Here is a 19,372-nt window from a genome sequence, read left to right as displayed (position 1 = left end):
ATTTTATTTTCTTTTATTTAAAGACACAGGCAATTTTCTTACGACCCTTTATCGTTTTTTTTCAAGCATTAGCAGTATTGCCAATCCCAAGCACTCAAAAATCATATAACAGGTCCAAAAAACCAGGCTGGCTTAATGACAATCAGATTAAAGAAATAAAATAAAAATTTATGTTCTTTTTATTGGCAGTATGATCGCTGAGCCTTGAGACTTGGTTTTTTCAACGTATTCTCCACAACCTTATGGAAAGGGGAGAGAGAGAGAGGACAGGGAGAGTAGACTGATATATGTGCACTATTACATCCTGTCTGGCTACAGCATTTCAAGGACAAAAATCAGAAGAATTGAAAACATTCCTTAAAGTAAAGTAAAAGACACCCAGGCATGTCAGTAGTGACTAATTATACTGGGAAGTATCCTTATGCCATACGAAGTCTAGTGCACAGGAGGAACTCAGGACACTGGAAAAGTCAAGCAGGCTGCAAGCAAAAAGAACCACTGAAAACATTCATAAAAGTCCAGGAAGGATTTATACAATTTCACCCGTGGCATCTTACAACAAAAATCAAAGCCTGTAAACTTTTCCATTCATACTATCATCTTTTAGTAACTGAATATGCTCTGACCTGAGGTGAGCATAAAACCACTCATCTGGAACCCACTGTCCTGTAAGTCACCGAACTGAGTCACTAGAGTTAATGGAATTTTTCTGATGAGAGTTTCTCAAGGACCTCTACTGCCAGGCAAGGGAAGTACAAACGTATCACGGGTAGGTAATCATACAGACACCGGTAAAGTGTCCACACTGATTAAAGCCCAGAGCAGACCGTGTACTCTTGTTAGAGGAAACGAAAAGCATTATATTCTCACCTTATTGGCAGTGCATATCTGTATGGTGAAGACAAAAATGAAGGTGGTCACTGTCCTACAGGGTCAAGAATAAATTCACAGCTTGTATTGCTTGCCCATCTGGCTTGGCCTGCGATGTGACTGTTGATCCACGAGTTGAGGAGATGGAAATCAAAGTAAAAAGAAACAAAAACACAGTTAAGAGTCAAACAATTTACAACATGCTAAGACATCCTAATGAAGATTGAGAGAGAATGCTTTTGCTATTACTTAAGCACAAATAAACTATAGATTTAATCCTGCAGACAGAGCATATACAGTAGAGAGCAGAGCCCATTTATTCAAACTGAGTGCTCTTTTCCCAAATGGGATCTTAATGAGGTGAGGAATCATAAGCGACTTGAGATGACTGTCTTCACTGCCAGCAGAACATATTTTATTTGAGGAGGGGCATCATCCAGAAAACATACTACTGCAGCTACTACTATCAGGTGAAAAATAATCAGCTTTGGGAATGTGACATTACCTTCTGCACTATTTTGTCATTAATGGTGGCATGCTAGAGTCAATGCATATTACTGCAAATTCCCAAATAATATAAGCAAAGGAAAACTCTACCAATGTGATTTTTTTTCCCTATTTCTGTATTTTTGCTCAGTAAAATTACGAAGAGCCAGCATTGAATTTCTGCTGACATCACATATTAAACAAAATACATTGTGTTTTTTCACTTGGAATCTCACCAAATATTTTTATCACTCTTGGGACAATAAAAGGATTTAGTGGGACCATTTTTCCCTCACTGAGCAGCATTTTTGTTGTTTCAGTTTATGAGCATACTTACTTGTTCCTATTTATGGAAGGATTTACACACATACTTAACTCTAGATAGGTTCAATCAATCCTCATTCAGCAAAACCCTCACTGGGACATGTACTAAAGTAACTTTGCAGACTGGGACCAATGCGCACACACAGATCTGCATGTGCTGTACAACCTCAGCTCCTCAGACTACAACTTTGAGGAAAAAAAAATGAAGCGTTACATTCTCAATACATGCACCGAGATCAAAAAAGACTTATAGTCATTGATTCAGGTTTTGTCTTTTTACAAAGGTTAGAAGTCTGCAAAGTTTCTTACATTTTAAAACGTTAGTCATGTATCAGCTCAGCCAAAACCAAGTAAAATCTTCAGCCTCTTTATATAAAGAATGTGAACCACTGAACGAGACTCCAAAATACAGTGCCGTTGTCCAAATACCTATTTATTTATTTACAGTCTTGCATAAAAGTAAAATGAAAGGACGAGGTCAGGATTTTCAGTTTGCAAAGCTAAGGCTATTGAAGCCACTGGAACATAGCACACCATTTCTTTGCAATGAAATATTTACCTGTGCCAAACCTGTCATACTTGCGTTTCTCGTGCTAATTACAACTTCATTTGTTAAAGCAGAGTTGGTTACAGCAGTCTCAGGAGAGGCCTACAATTAAATGTTACCTGCACTCTGTGAATTGTACACACTGTACCTGTACAGTCCTCCAAAGCAGCCAAATCATTCACAACCTGTATGCTTAGCTAAGGCTGACACATAGCCCGACTTCACTCAAGCGGCATCAGCGTGAGCTGCCTCACACGCTGGAGTAGGTTTGCAGCCAGCCAGTGCTTCAGACCATCTATGCAATTCTGACACGCATTTCCTTCAGAGCCTGCCATACTTCTTTATTGCATTTCCCCTTCAATTAGTACACCACAACAAAAGCAGCACACTCTATGAACAACGACAATGATAATCCTGACTGCCGTCTACTAGGATGTGCTGCTAAACTTCAGCAAGGGGAAAATTAGGCCTTGATTTTGTTTTACTAGCTACATTACTAAAACAATTATTTTTAAATTCTAATGTTTAAATCCTTAGTTGCTTTTCAGGTGACTGCATTTAAGTGTCTATTTTCTTAATTAACAGGAAACTAGGCCACTGGATCTATTACATAAAAATTTTTGTTAAGTGAAATTCCAGGTCTCTTGTAAATGTCTTTTAAAACAAGACTAGTTTGTCCAACCTTTCTAAATAAATTCAATCAGGCCAGAAGGGCAAGGAGAAAAGTCGCACTGTTTATTTTCAAAAAGCCTTTTAACTATGTATATATGGCCTTTTTGAAAATAATTACTTTCTAACGCTCTTAGTCACACAGGTAATTTGTCTTACAATAAAATATGTATAAGCAGCATGCGGCACACAAAGGCTCACTCTACCGGAGTCGTCCTGCGCGTGGTTATTTCACTCTCTCCAGCCAGTCCTCCTAACAGGCTCCTCTGTTTCAAGCCACCTCCTCGGTACGGAGGCCCAAAACAGAGGCGGCCGTGCCGAGCAGAGGATATTCTCTCCTAACAAGAAGGGCGAGTTAGTCGAGGCACTTAAAAGCTGCACTTCGGGCGTAGGAAACTGCCCGCGAACTCCCCGTCCCCTCGCCTCTCCAAGGAGAAACGCCTTTGCTCGGCAGGCAGGCTGAGACCTGCAAACTCGTCACACCGAACCCAAGACTGCCAGCTGCCTGGCACCGCAAGAGCTAAACCACCGGCAGGCACTTCTCATTACCTCCTCCAGCTCCGGTGCTTTACCATCAGAGCGATTAAAATATCTATTTTACTGAGATATTTCTGGATTGCATTATGTTCCAGCCTGGTACTACAAACACTCGGGAGCTGTGGGTGCTGATGATTTCTCATCACTGAGACACAAAATCCTCCGGGCCAAGTTCAGTATTAGTGTAAGTGCACGCAAGATTAGTGACTGGAATAGGGGTGTTAACCACTTCTGCAGACGCTTAACACAGCTCCTTAATCAGGCAAAAATCCTATTTAAGCCCACAGTGCTTTTTGCCGTAAAAAGATACAGAGAAAATAATGGTGATACGCAGCAGATCACTTTCTGAGCTCTGTTACTCTACTACACGCCTGGATGAAGTCCAATAAATGGAGTTATTCTAGATATACACCCATGTAAGTGGCTCACAATCCCGTCCCCTGGAGTCACTCCAGATTTATGACATTAGAACAGAGTGTCAAATTTGGTGCCTTTAAAAAATTACACCTACATTTGTGAAAAAGTGGCTCAAAAGAGCCGTGTCCAAACACTGGGAATGAAGACAAATATACATTCCTTGGTTAAATACATTTTTAAGAGCAGTATGCAGTTCGAAGGTAATCAGACTGTATGTTTTTTCAAGGTACTACTAACTTTGTGGCAGAAAGTCTCTTGCTCTATGGCTATATTTTTATGAGCACAAACGCAAAAAAAAAAAAAAAAAAGAGGAGGCAAATAAATACCCATATCGGAAACGAGTTATTTACTGATGAGAACATTGTTTTTAATAGCATACACTTAGTTTTTATCATGAGAAAATGAAGTCAGCTTTCACCTAAAACACAACAGGGCCTCGACCTTGCTACGAACTATGAGGAGGCTTAACAAACCTAAGTGACAACAGTGGTATCAGGTACTACTGATTTTAATTTCACTGGCCAGAAGGTGTAAAGTACAGTACATGAGTGGAGAACAACAAGCCTGTGGCCTAAAATATGAATGCTGGAATGGGAACTGTTACAAACTCACAAACACCGTTACAGCCACCAAACAGTTAAACCAGCCAGCCAGCAAAAAGAAAAGGAAAACTCCGAAGAAACTTTTATGCAAGCTTTTATAAGCCAAAAGCATTTTTAAAAAGTACCACACCTTTGTTAATTTGCTAGCAATAAACGCAAGTGGAACTGACGACTTGGCTAACCTGCTAAGCGTGCCACGTACCGTCGTCCCATCTGCCTGACACTACAGCAGGCAAAGAACACCCTTTCCGAGAAGTTCAGCCATTAGGAAAACACCACCAGCATCCTTCAATTTTCGGCAAGCGCGAGGCGGTGGCCGTGCCGGCCGTACCCCACCAACACGGCACACGCAGGGCTGGTGGTAGCCCGGTGGGTTGCCCGCCAGCCGCACACACACCTGACTGGACGGTGAACACCGTCTGTTACCATGGCAGCCTGATCTAATTACATGACTGATCAGGGCTGGAGTAAGCGCGCTGAAAGCCTACACCGCTGACATGTCGCTACGTGATGAGAGAGACAGACAGGCGAGCGCGGAGGAAAATCTATCAACCTCTGCCTTATGTAAAAAGTGAGGAGATTACAGCCACCCTTTAAAAAAAAAGAAACTGCCGCCCGTAAAATACCGGGCGGGTTTTACGAACAAATTAGGTGCAATAACATGCAATTACAACTTACTATTATCTCGCAGCATTGCAAAAATAACTACGGCGTAATATTTTCCCTGGCCATTCTCAATTTCCCTCTCCCTCATTCACAACCCTTGCTCCGTATCATAAAACTGAACCGTCCCCATCACCCGAACAGAAATACATTAACGCGAAGCCGGGATTTTCCTTTAGGGGAAGGCTTCATTCGAAACTGAAATTAAAAGTCCTTGACTTCTTGGTGTGTAAGCAGAGTAACTCACTATGCCTGACCACATCTGACACGTAAAGTAACCATTACTGCGTAAAATACATAACCATGAGCATTAAAGGTTGAAGTGTAACCTGTGTTACAAAATATGAATTCCTTTACCATATGAAAGGGAAAAGGTCTCTAGCAAAGGTCATCTACCTGCACCCTTGCCGATCTCTACACAGAAAACGTTTGTGAGGAGGGAGGTTTTACAAACCCGGATTTCTTCGCCTGGGCATAACAGGAATGCTTAAAATTTTTCCCCAATTCTATCTGGAGTTTGGGCTCACGGGGGAGAGAGATGCTGCTCGGAGGAGTCCCTATTACACAGCATACGGTAAACAAAATAAAAATAGCCTGTCGCTCTCGTTGTCTACACAGTGCATTATATAACGGGTTTCCGACTTGTTTTCTTTTCTATTATTACTCTTCAGTAATTCCTCCTCTTCAATAACATGTAAATCGCTCCCAATTCTGTCATTTTATTATTATCGCTATTACTATTACAGTAGGAGCTAACGTTTTCCAGCACGCTTTAATTTAGACTTTAATATTCTCAGGAATCGCACTGACGGATTCAGCACCCACAAACGTACAAGGGGACATTTATTTGTTTTCTGCCGGTAAATTACGATGCCTTAGGAAAAAAAAAAAAACCAAACAAAAAACAAACCAAAACCCCACCCCACCCCCCCCCCCCCCCCCCAACCCACCACCCACCCCCAAGCAAACCCCGAGGCGGAGGGAGAAGGGGGTCGGTGAGCGGCAGGCGGGCAGCGGCCGCCGCTGGAGGCGAGCGGAGCCCCGGGGCGGCGGCGGGGAACCCCGGCCCCGCTCCCCGCGGGACGCCGCCGGCCGGACCCCCCTCACCACGGGCATCGCGGGCGGCGCGGCGGCCCCCCGGTTCCCCCCCCCCCACCACCCCGAGCCCTCCCGCCCCGTCCCTCGGCCGGCGCTGCCCCTCCCGCCCCCGCTCCCCCGGCCGGCAGTACCGGGTGGCGTCTGCAGCCGGCCTGGGCCCTGAGTGAAGCGGAGCGGGGCTGCTGCCGGGCACATCCCCAGCCCCAGCGCCGCCTCCTCCTCCTCCGCCGCCGCCGCCGCCACCGCCGCCTCCTCCTCGCTTCATTCACCCTCCGGCAGCCGCCCAGCCCCGTACTACATACGCCGTGCGGCGGTGACCGGCCCCGCCGGCACCCGGCCCCGCGCTGCGCCCCGCCGGGCCCGCCCGGCGTACGCGCACCGCACGGCCCCCCCCCCCCCCGGCCCACACCACACACACACACACACACACACACACACACCGTGTCGCCACACGCACGGCACACAACGCACAGACACCGCACCCCCGCACACACACAGACGCGCGCAGTCTCTCACACACACACACACATACATGCATACATACATACACCCCCCGAGGCCGCCGCACCGGGGGCAGCCGCGGCTCGCAAAATGTCCCCCGTCCCCGCGGCCCGGGCGGGGTGGGGGTGGCCGCGGGGTGGTGGTGAGGAAGGAAGAAGGAGCCGGGGGGGGGGCTGGGCTGTACGAGCGGCTCCTTCCGCGGGGCCACCCCGGCCCCCACCGTGTCCCCGCATCCCCGCTCCGTTCCCTCCGCCGGCGCCCTCGGCCATTTCGCGCACCCCCCCCTCCTCCTCCTCCTCCTCGTCCTCCCTCCCCCGGGGCCGAGGCCGGGCCCACGGCGGCAGCGCCTGCGGGCCGGGCCGGGCCGGCCGCAGCGAGGCGGGTTGTAGCCCCGCGGCGGGGTGGATAGTGCGCTCCCCTCCCCCCCCCCGGCCCCGTGTTTTTCCAGCTGGAAATCGCCGGTGGTTTGCAGTCTAAACAAGGGAAGAAGCCGAGGCAGGGAGGAGGAGGAGGAGGAGGGGGAGGCAGAAAGCAGAGGAGGAAGAAAAAGCCACTTACTGTAAAGTGTCAGTGGAGGTGGGGTTGGCGGGGGGGGGTCAGAGAGAGACTCGCACACAAATGTCTTCCTAGCTGATCACGGGGCTTGGGTCTGCTTTTTTGTTTGTTTGGTTTTTTTCCTTCCCCTTGCAGTGACACAGGTCCGGGATGTCTCCACCACTGTAGTAGAAATGATGTCTGCGGTACAGCGCTCGCTCCCTCTCCTCTCTCCAGCATGTAAATGGGTAATAGAAGCCAAATATGGAGCAGTTGGCTGCCTCTGCAACAGCTCAAGGATCCTACTTCATGCAAAAGGGGGGGGGGAAGGGAGGAGGAGGAGGAGGAGGAGGAGGAGGAGGCAAGGCAACACTCTGGCAGGCGGCCAAGAGAGCCACACAGATTATTGCATACGCGCAGCACCGCCGGGCCAAGGCGGCCTTAACCCTTTGCGGAGCCGCCGCACGCTGCCCGCGGGCGGCGGCGAGGGGCCCCGGGCGCGGGCGGGGGCGGGGGGGTGTTTGGGGGGGGGGTCGCCTCGCCACTTACCTTCTCCTTCTCCTTGTAACACTTCAAAGGCCGGGCTGGCTTTCCACGGCGGGATTAATCCCTGCGCACGCCGCTGTTCCACAGAAGTCCCCGCTCCTGTGGTAGGCTGCGTCGCCGGGATCTCAAAGCACTTTGCAGGCGGAAAGAAATGAGCTGGGGAGGGGAAGGAAAAAAAAAAAAAAAGAAAAAAAAAAACCCCAAACCCCAACCCCAAACCTATATTGTTTAAGGGGGACGGAAGAGACAGCTAGCAAAGCGTGCTGTCCTTCAGAAATGGCAGGGAATGCTGGTTTAAAGGATGCATGAAAATCAGTTGCTCAGTCAAGGCTGGTCTGTCTCTCTATGGGAGGAAATAAAACTGTGCGGGAAGCCAGGGAATGCTCTGAAGCAGCCTCTGCGAGAGTCAGAAGAGGGTGATTTTATTTAAGATGCCATATTGCATTTCACTGTGGAGAGCTGCAGAGTGATTTAGAGCAAGAGCCTGCATCCCACTCCCTTTTTCTGAATTAGTTTTATTTATCCGGATCCTTGGCATATGCTTGAGTTGCTTTGTAGAAAGTACCTTCCACTTCATTCAGACCAAAGAGGCTCTGACTCATACCGTCACTGAACTACAAGACAGGCAGGGCTGAACCACGCATGTTTGGGTACTAACTCCCTCTGGATTCCTTAGCACGCATTTCATCAAAGATCCCCTCGCATCTCTCCCAGCTGTACGCAGACCACTGTGAGCCTCTCCCAAACTCGCCCCCAACTAAGGCAATTTACACTTCTCCGGCGCTCCAGCGTCAGCTCGTTACTCTCCTACTTCTCTCAACACCGGTCTCTGCAGTGCCATAAACTGCAGTGATGGGCAAATAACAAGCACGGATGCAAACCAGAGACCAGAGAAAATATCCTCCTTCTGGACTGGCTCAGCCTGGTCTTCAAGTCTTAGAAGAAAAGACAAAACATCAAATTACCAAGCCAGGTACAAGGTAGAGAAATAAAACAAATTATGGAAGCAATGAATGGGAGGAATACAGCCAAAGGACAACGGGCTGCTATGCTTGCATGCAACCTGACAGCGGTCCTTAAGGAGCCGTTCACGCTCTGCTTTGGCATCAGGAAGGGAGGTACAGCAGGGAGAAGGGCTCTCCCCACCCCAAGGACATTGCAAAAAATGTTGCATAAATACCAGAGACTGCTAGGTACCAGCTCCACGGAGCTGGATGCTGTTGGGGTCACAGGCCTTTCAGAAGGGCCTCAGATGTGCACTCCCTGTACCGTGGCCATCCAGGCCAGGCTCTTTATTGCACTTTGCACCAATTCGCCACAAAAATAAGCTCCAAGGTACCAGGTTTCTAGTGCAGGTGTATCTCCCATGTGTCCATTACATATTAGCATTAGATTTTAGCATTAAATCTAGCATTAGAGTCTAGATGCAAAGTACCCTAGGACTCAGCCTGTCATTATGCAGATCAGCAAAGTAGTCCCTTCTATAAATGACTGTACTAGTTCACCGTAATTGCTAAAGAATGTAATAACATTGTAAGCTGCAGTGCTCTTGATGTAGAGTTGATACTGTAATATAGAGTAGCTTTATGAAACATAAGGATCTTTTACCACAGCACCTTTTGCATCTTTAGTTCAGGTTCACTATGAAATCCGACTTCATTTTCCATTCTAGGAGTGGTCTGGGGACAGAAGCAGCAACAGATGCTGCCTGATGTCTGGACAAACGTGCCACTCAGCACTACGAGACAGTGAATCTACAGCAGCAAAGCAGACAGCAAAATTATCTTCACCCAGCTAATGCAAGGTTCATTGATTTAATAAAAGGAACCAAGGGAGAGAGACAGAGACTGGAGATTACTGAAAATCAAGCCCCAGAGAAGCTGCAACCCCATCATCAAGGTTCAATTCTGAATACACGGCATTCTCCTGTCTGCCACCTTTTTTATTCCAGTTGTACAGAGTGTTACCTCAGGAGAAAGGAATCTTTCCTTCTCAAACGTTCACCTTGCCAAGAGGTGTGGCACACGCAGAGAAAGAGAAGCCACATTCATGCTGAAGCAAGCTTTGGGCAACTTTCCCTTCTGCAGCAGGCTCATGTAAGAGGCTTGTGTATTCCTCCACTCTGTGGCTGTGGTGTTTGCCACAGGACCCACATATTTTGCCACGCTCCAGGCTCTAGGCTTTTACATCTTTGTCTATGTTTCTGCTTCAGAGTTGAAAAGAGACCCCTAAAATGCAAGTCCATTGTAAGTCAAAGCAATATTGTTTTCCTGAGCCAGCAGGCAGCCTTAACCCATGGCTTTGGGAAGCACCACAACTGCCACCAGCCACCTCGGGTTCAGAAAGCCATTCCTCACCTCCGTTTTGACTTGATACATGTTGGTTGCATTAACAGAGAGAGATGAGGGGACTATGCCTCCACGGACATTGCATGACACACAGGATATACCCCCATGTCACAAGTCGTCCTTGTGCCTCTGCAGTTCCCCTGCTGAGGGCCGACACTGGGGCTCAATATATTCCCTCCACAAAGAGTACCACAAAATATGGAGGTGCCGGTGAAGGCAGAGGAGGGGGGAAATGGCACCTGAACGTGACCTTTGCTGAACGGCCGGGACAGAGGTCCATCTGTATCTGTTAAGGCAGTGCAGCCTATTGACCCAGAAGTGCAGAACTAAGGTAGAAGAGAAGGTAATTTGCTGTGGAAAGTAGACGTGATTTTACCTGCCACCAGGATAGTTCAGACAACAGGAGTAAAGAGAAGCAACTCAGCACTGAAGCGGTCAGGTCCTGCTCAAGGGCTACCCCAAATACCTGCAGTGCACTCTCACAGCAGCTAAGAGCCACCCTAAACCCCATCACCTCGCCCCCTCTGAGGAGGGCATATAGCAAAGCATGCGTACACAAAAGTAGCAGCAAACTTCCAAAACAAAACTCTTCCATTGCAGACCTTCCTGCCCCTGGGGAGAAAAAGAGAGCAGAGATACGTGAGAGATGCTAGCCAGCTGGTTGAGCGCAGTACGGACAGGGGCTCTGACACCGCAGTGGTGAGTGGGACACAAGAACCCACATTGACTCAAGCATTTTTATTTACTGCTGGTGATGTGCTGAAACCGATATGACTCCCAGCTGAGTACAGTCTTGACCAAAAGATATTAATCAATTTGACATGCAAGATATGCACTGTCTAGAAGAAACTGTCTTTCAATCCACTAGTTGTAAAGTGTCATCTACACTGCATGTTTTATACAATTAATATTATCTACGAAAAATGGGAGAATAAGAGGCATACGAAGTTAGATTTTTTTTCTAAAAAAACATTCACATTCAGGGAAATCCAGTGATTGATGATGTATTGAGTGTGAAAAGTAATTTCACAATTATTGATCATTACAGTCTTAAGTCTTCAATTTGTCATAAAATGACATTGTTGGTCTCATTACAGCCTCTAGTGGACAGTAGTAATCCACTTCACAGACCTGTCATACAATTTGCTCAAATGACAAGCGTTATCAAGGTGGAGGTTACTCTGAGAGCATGAACATACAGTCATTCTTATCCCCTGGCAAAAAGGATTTTTGAATACAATCAAAGGTTTCTTGTCGTTGCCCGTAAGCTGCCTTGCTTTACAGTTCAGGTATTAACACTGGTTTGTAAATACACAGAGAACTTCTGCTATTAATTTCAGTTTCAGACAGTTTTCATAAAAACTAAATTAATCTCAAATATTTTTATAACAGAAAATATTGGTTGCCATGTTTTTGGCTTAAGCAAGATGCTTTTATTCCAACTCAGAATCTGCCGACTGTCCAATCCACCTCCTATCTATTTATAGCCCTCTCACATTCAGATAATTTTTGCTAATGCAGTTATTTTCATTATTATTTCAGACATATACAGCTGATTTAAGGTATTTTAACAGCTTTAACAAATGAGAAACTATAATTTGGATTACAGCTGGCTTATTAAGGTACGCTTTCCTCAGGGAAGTTAAAAATGTACACGATCTGAACAATAATGTATTTGGAATGTATTCTTTAACTTGAAGTGCCACTTGTATGAATGTAATAAAATACGACTAACGTCTTTATTTTTTGTGTATTCACTTAGAAATAAGTGTATCTCCTGTCGGAACAGGGATGTTGATGATGTTCTCCAGAACTCTGTGATTGTTTTCAGATGGAAGGAAATTAGATTGGTAGACAGAGAGCCAATGCTGTCTCTTTAAAGCCACAAGTATCTCATGCAAATTAACATTTAGCGAAACGAGAGCAAAGCATTCATGAAGACTAAGCAAGTATATAGTACTACACTGTGACTCAAAGAGAAAAATCTTATGGTTTAAAACGCTGAGGTCCTTTGCAAGAGAATTCAAAGGAAAAACTGCCGTTAATTTATTTTACCACATTGTGGCTAGGTATGAGTTGTAGGGTTGCTGAACAAATCATTATTTGTCATGCCTTATCGTATAGGTAATGGGATATTTAGGTAAAAAAACGTTTACCTTATTATTGTCTTGATTTTTTAAAAGAAGCAATCAAGTTCCTCTTTAAATAACAATAGCTTCAATAGCTTTAAAATAACAATAGATGCTTAGATGCAGTTCTGAAATAAGATACTTTGTTGTTGTTGTTGTTGCTTTTTTTAAACAGGGAAAGCAATTTATCAAGGGATTAAGAAAACTGATGAATCCTCTGAAGTCTTAAAATCAAAACTGATTTACTCTTTTGAGTAAGTTGTCTGTCAGTTACAGGTCATTGATCTGGAAGGGAGACCAGCTAACCTACCAGTGACCACACCAGGATGGACCACAGCCACAGTTAGCCCCATAAGCTGTTCCAGCAGTGACCAGTGGAAAATAAGTGCTAAGCCCTTCTCTAGAGGTGCTTAACTGGCCTAGGCACCTCTCAAGTAATAACTATTACGACCTGTTAGGTGCTTTATGGCCAGTGGGCTTAAGCTGTCTGAGGTCTCCATCCACGTGCTGGTCTCCAGGTTATCTCCTCTGACGCTGCAGTTACCCCTACGGCTGGTGTGAGCAGAAGGGCCAAGCACGAATGGAAACTAAACTGCCGTCTTATTCCTAGAAGTGATCGCTTCATGGTGGGGTCAAAGTACGCCAGCAGGGCACGGGGGAAAGCTCTACTCTGTGGAAAATGCTTGGTTTCCAGGGATGTCAAGGCAGTGCTGTTAATGAGGATTAACATTCAACGAAAATGACGGTGCAGACCTAAGAAGAATTCACCGGCCGCTTTCTGGGAGAGGGCTTTCAGCTGCTAGCAGGGAACAGTCGGAGGCCACAAGCCCTTGTAAGAGACATGTGTTGTCCCTTTAAATCATACCTGGTACAAAGACTTATCTGGGAGTTCACTTGCCAGGTTTTTTTCTGTCTGTTAAGGGCGTTATGGTCTAGACAGATTAGATTAGCATCTATGGTGTAAACACTTAGAGTTGGGAAATAACTTCTGACCTTTCTTAAAGTGTCTTACCTGCATATAGGGGAGTGTGGTTTCTAAAGCCTGTTACAGTCTCTCTGATCAATGCTATACATATTTTGATAAGTGCAATGAGTTTTCAGGGGAGGAGGGGACTGGGCTAGAATGGGCTGCTTACCTCTTTGAACAGACCTAGGAACTGAAAACATGGATTTTTGACTCCTAAGTCCTTTAATGGCCCTAACTGAGCTGTTCTGGTCTATTGAACAAATCCTTCCTACCTCGTGGATCGTTGACCTACCAGACCTTCAGAGTCAATGTGCTTAATCCTGCTGCCAAGCCTGCACGTTTTGTTCGTATGCTAAAAATCTTTATCTTTTGCTGAGAACAAGTGCAACATATGAATAACAGCTATTTTCTACCCTTACTGTCTCCACCTCTTCACAAAGTATGATACACATGGGCCTTGGCCCCAAAGCTCTCATGCAAATTCAGAACTGAAGTTTACCAAATTCAGCCAATATTGGTAAATCTGGGCTCATGCCTTCGTTTCAAGGCAGAGATAAGTGCAAGTTGCTTTATGTCTAAGACCAGAGTTATGTTGTATCTACACTTTCACTGTACAGTCAAAAAGAAAACTAATAATTAATACAGTATTAACCAGAAATACAGTAAGAGTCCTGAAATACAGGAATCTTTTACACAGAAAAGAGCTATATTTCTTTGTTTTCAAAAGGTATTGTATGCCACAAAACTGCAGTCACCTGCAGCACAGGAATGGCAACTTTGAACGGTGCATAAACATCAAATAAAAATTTAAGTGGGATAATTTTGGTATGAAGGAATTGCTATATCCCCTTAGATTTGATCCATAGTCATGGTCAGTTGGAAAATCCTCAGGCAGAGATGGGCTGCAGGCATGACAATGAATTGCCTGGAGGGTAAGAAGTCCTCAGCCTGCAAGGCTTTGACCAACAACCTAGGTGAGCGTGGTAAACATTTACCTTCCATCCGATTACAAGCTAAGAGGGTATTTTTCCTGTTTCTTCTGCAAGGTCACAGGGATATGTCCAAAGAACTCTGAAACTCCATAGTTTTTTTAAAAGTGACAGGAAGCCTGAGGTAGGGGATTACTTTAAATCAGAGTTATTTCTTCTTGTGCAGACCGTTTTGTAACTAGACTGGCATTGCTTTGACTTCTTACTGCACAGAGGCAGCATCTTTCTCTCAGAGATTTTCCAGATCCTCATGTTCTTTCTTCACCCTTCAGCAGAGGCCTTGCTACTAAAGGCAATAATTGTTCCCCTATTGGCTCTCTTTCACCCTGCACACTTTTTTCCACAGGAGAGCTCCCATTTATACCTGTCTTCCTACTTTGGATCTGCTCTCATATCATCCTCATATGATCACTTATTTATACTTAAGGTAATGAAAGATACCAGTTCAAAGCTCTAGAAGTCCTGGCACATAGCAATTACAAGAAAAACACAACAGTGTGAAAGCAGTTTTGTCAAAAGGAACTTAGCTGGGCACCCAGGTACACCAGAAACACCTGCCTGCTGAAAGCACATCTTCAGCCTTCTCCCAGAGCATGTGTCTTTTGCCACAGGGCCTCTCCAAAAATCGTAAAATTCAAACCCTTGTGAAGTGTAGGTGCTATCATAGGGATAGACTTGCTCTTGCATGGATAGTTCTGCCATGGGGTCAAGTACAGCCAAGAGAGTGGAGTGGACACCTGGGGCAGGACCATCTCATAACAAGCTGTTCACACTCAAGACATGCTCGTTCTGAAATGGTTCCTCACTACAGATTTTTCACAGTTTATATTCTCATCTTCGTTGCACAACAGGACATAAGAATGGCCACACAGTGGCCACAGGACAACAGTGGTCATAAGCAGATGCTTAGGGAGACATGGGCATTATATACTACTTCCTCCACACCCTCTCTAGCCTCCCACTATTTTCAGCTTTAGGGACTTCCTGAGCAGGATGTGGTTTCTGCCTATTTAGTAATCCTCGGTGGATTTATCTTCCAAGACTTGTACAGTCTCCTCCATTAGCATGTGTAAACTGTAAGCATCCACAAACTGCTACGTCACGCTGCACAGGCCAAGTCCCTGATGGAAGAAGAATCACCTCATCCTGCCTGCTTCATTCAATGCTCCCAGCTCTTGCACCAAGACAGAGGATGGCCAGTCCCTACCCATACTCTCCATGCTACCCAGAACTTTGCAAACATCTATCATATTCCCCCTAAATTATCCTTCTTCCAGGCTGGAAAGGTTATTACACAAACTGATATGTTAAAGACTTCACTGCTTCTGCTGCAATTCTAACCTGGTTTTGAGTCTCTCTGTCTTGGTCTGAGTCCTGTGACATCCTCACTCCCTCTGTTCTTCTGCCTGTAGAATAGGGATAGTAAAAATTATCCTTTTATCTTGTGGAACAGTGGTGAGACAGTGAAGTACAAGTATTACTACTGTTAAAGCAATACAGAATACTCTCTCTTCCCAAGGCGTAGCCAAGGACTCAGAAAAGCAACAATTCCACATATCAAGGACAAGAGAAAACAGTATTAATATAAACAAAAATAAACCCATGATTCTATCTACATTTTTTTCATACTTGTTTAGCAACACACACTAACTAAAACCCTTCCCATTTCATAAACTATCTCTGTCAACCAACCCACTCTGGTGCTAAAAATCTGAAGTGATAGGACATCTCCCACCAACCTCAGGAGATTATTTCACACACTTATATGCATAACAGGTCTGAAAAATACGACATGCTACAAAAGTGGGATTACCAGATGGTTTTCCTGCCGTTTAATCTGTCTCTCCCCTTTCCGTGATACATCTCATTTCTTAGGACATAAATATTAAGTCATTTCTCTCCCTTATTTGGCCCATCTTCAGCTAGGTGTGTAAACCTGGTGTCTGATTTAAGGTGTACAAGTTGTCCTGTTGTCTTAATGATTCTGAATCATACATTTAAAGTTAGCTATGTGCTTGAGGGTATGTCTTCGTGAACATGTTAATGGTGAGGCAGTCAAGGGTGTGGATTTATGGGACACCAGCTACTCTGCAATAACTACACGGATGAACACCCTTTGCCTGCTGGTAAATGCAAAGCGGGTTAGCCCAGAAAGAGTCCCAGCCAAGATGACCTGCCTCCCCACAATCGCTTTTGCTGCTATTCTCTGAATACTGCTCCTTTTGCCAGTCTGTCCCCAGCAGTAACACTATGCCCAGAAGTAAACATGACAGACGCATAAAGAGGCACTACCACCTCCCTCACCCCCGAAGTGATCCACCTCCAGACACAGCTCAAACCATATGGGGTTTTTTATACACCCCTATAATCTTGCAAACTGAAGCCATATTTAAGAGACCTTGTCTCCCTCACTGCATTACAGCTTCAGCCCTTTTTTAAAGTTTATATAGTAGGATATATTCTTTGCAGAGTCTTCATCGTTTATCATGCAGAGTCCTCTAATTCTGGAGCCCCTCTGTTTCCCTCTGCTGGTTAAAAATGTATGGTGGGGGGAAAAGGGGAGTAGGGAGGGTGGGAAACGGCAAGCAATTCCTCAAATAATTCTCATAGTCAAACCATATGCCCAGTGTGGGAGGAGGGGGCAGAGGGGACAGAGCTCGCAAGTACTGTAAACCAGTGGCTGCTGCCCCAAAGATACTTCTGAGAGTCTGTAGGTATTGTTACAAAATGTATGTACTTTGCAGGGTCCTGCGCAGGGTTTATCAGCTGTACAGAAATTCCTGCATAGTTTATAATCTGGGCAAGCATCCCAGCCCCAGTGTTGTCTCTCGCTAGAGTCTCTTCAGAGTATCAGAGGTTCCCAGGAATGCTCCCAGAAGCTTTTAGCTCAGTGCTAGCCACTGCCAATTTGAACGGTTTCTTCGAGTCCCTTGTAGCGATCATCCTGAAAACTGCAGAAGAGGAGTTTGCAGGCTCTGTAAGAGTCCCTAAAAGGCTCAGCTTCTACAGGAGTCACGGTCTGGCCTCTAAAAACATTTATCTGAACCAAGACACATTTATCTCAACCATGCACACATTTAAGGTCTCTCCAATGAGATCACAAAATCTGCGTGATGTAGCTTGAAATGAAAGCCTTCTCATGAAGGTTATTCTGTTGGTGATTTTCTAAAATCTTTGTTTATAACCTAACAATCCCTCAGATCCCTAAATGAGGATCAATGCCCCTTTCCTGTTTGAACTAGATGCTCAAATCAGTTATATGAGGCCAAGTTTCCTCCCCAGGCAGTTTACAACATAGGCACACAGGTTATGTTGTCTGCAGTAAATGATGCAGTCAAATACTCCATTATTTGACGTATCTCTCAGAACAGTTATCTCCTGAGAAAAGACTGCATTTTTGAGACCAGCTGATTTTTCAGAAATAGCAAAAAAATCAGTGGGGCAAAAAGTTAGATTTCTCCAAAGGTGAAGTAACAATGTTTTCTTATTTTAACCTACAAAAAAATATAATTTCCCAAAAACAAAATGAAAGAAGAAATTCCAACAACCACCAAGCCCCTTTTATTCTTTTGCTGAAGAACTGTAACCTGATATTCCCTACTTACTGTGCTTTCCGAGGATTCAGCTATCTTCTTACATGTTAGCATTTTTAATGCTTCTTACTAGCCAAAATGTGCATTGGGTTTCTTAAGTTCCGGTATGTTGCTTCCTCTGAATCTGCTACTCTTGCAGTAGCACTTTCCCTTAATAGCATGCTGAATTCATGTAGTTTACGGTCACCAGTTCCTAGATTCCTTACAGTGCTCAAATCGTCAGTGGACAGAAAGATAAGATAGGAGCATTTACCAGCTTGAAATCTCTGCTCTCTGGAAAACAGACCAAAAACTTTTTTTTTACTTATTGCAGGACTTCAAACTCTGAATATCTGTCTGTATAATTAAAATCTGGATTGTTAAAATATACTGAAAATACATTTACCATGAAAATGTTTCACCTATTACTTATTCCACTTCAAACTCTTCAACTCTGCGGTGTTACTATTTTGTTTTGTTTTGATGTTTGTTCCTTCAAAGCTAACCCCAAAGAATTTCACTCTCACCCATTGTGGTTATTAAGCTGTAGTTTGCCGGCATTGTAAGTATTTGTGATATACAACTCTCTTCTGCTCTTCCCAGCTTTTTCTTGTATATGTTGCTTAATATCCCTTCTATATTGATATTCCTGTTAGGAGAATTAGCTCACTCTCATCGGGAATGCCCACGAGATAATCATCTCCATCACTTGGTAACGCTGCTCCTGGTCTGTTGTATAACTCTTGTATAGGGACACTTGGCATGTAAATACTCTCCTTAATCTTCATCTTTTGTTTCAAGGGTAAAACAAAACAAAACAATAACAAAACCTCCTTTATTTTGCATGCTGGGAGCACATGCCATTAATATTAATTAATTTATTTATTTAAAGTTGGTAAAAGAATTTGCTCTTAGGCTGGGAATGTGACTGCCAAGTTTCCTGCCTGCAATTTGTTACGGCTCAGTAGTAAACTCCTGAAAATAGGAATTTGAAATGGAAATAGTGACAGGCCTTTTAACTACGCTATAATAAGCAGGGTGTTTTATCCTGCATACTGTATGTCGTTACACAATGGCAGCCTATCATAATGTGCACGGAAAACAAACAGGGTCTCTTTAGATCGCTCTCCTGGCTAAAACCGGGCAGACAGAGGAAGTAAAACAGGCCGAAAAGACAAAAGACTAGAAGGTCAAGAACACCACACCCAGACCTAAGCCCTTCTGTTACGCAGTGGAGCACAGGGATCTTAGAGAACTTGTACTTGAATAATTTGACTTTGATCAGCTTGCCATAAAAAAAGAGGTGTAGTCTGCTACATTGCTAAAGGGGGTAAAGAAGGAGACTTTCCCTTAAGTCTTAAGCTGCAAATTAATGTACCCAGACTTGCCCTGTTACGAAGAACAAAGCTCCAAAAAGTATCTATTCCTTGCAAATGTTTCTTATCTGCCTATAATAGTACATTCTGTGTAATTCTGCATATACAAAACACATGAGAATTAAAGCTGGTTTGTGTACTAGCTTTCAGCATCAGTTGAAAAATGTAATTTTTCAGAGTTGCTGAACATCCAGAGT

General features: G+C 44.7%; 1 protein-coding gene across 10 annotated transcripts in view; it reads right to left on the bottom strand.

The window, feature by feature from the left end:
- ATXN1 (ataxin 1) overlaps positions 1 to 19,372 on the bottom strand; it is a 255,766-nt gene that overhangs the window by 222,527 nt on the left and 13,867 nt on the right. For 2 of the 10 annotated variants that reach the window (XM_030042139.2, XM_041118333.1), the window contains exons 1-4: positions 9,411 to 9,505; positions 7,798 to 8,729; positions 7,273 to 7,431; positions 871 to 990 (exon numbers count right to left, since the gene is read on the bottom strand). The gene's annotated coding sequence lies outside the window, so the exon portion shown is untranslated. Of the gene's footprint in view, positions 1 to 870; positions 991 to 6,344; positions 6,494 to 6,515; positions 6,556 to 7,272; positions 7,587 to 7,797; positions 8,730 to 9,410; positions 9,510 to 15,568; positions 15,634 to 19,372 lie in introns of those variants that run through there. The other 8 variants (XM_041118334.1, XM_041118340.1, XM_041118339.1 and 5 more) reach the window with 8 other exon arrangements.

This window comes from Aquila chrysaetos, chromosome 18, assembly GCF_900496995.4.
Source record: "Aquila chrysaetos chrysaetos chromosome 18, bAquChr1.4, whole genome shotgun sequence".
NCBI classification, from domain to species: domain Eukaryota; kingdom Metazoa; phylum Chordata; class Aves; order Accipitriformes; family Accipitridae; genus Aquila; species Aquila chrysaetos.
This window is presented reverse-complemented; position numbering and strand designations above follow the sequence as displayed.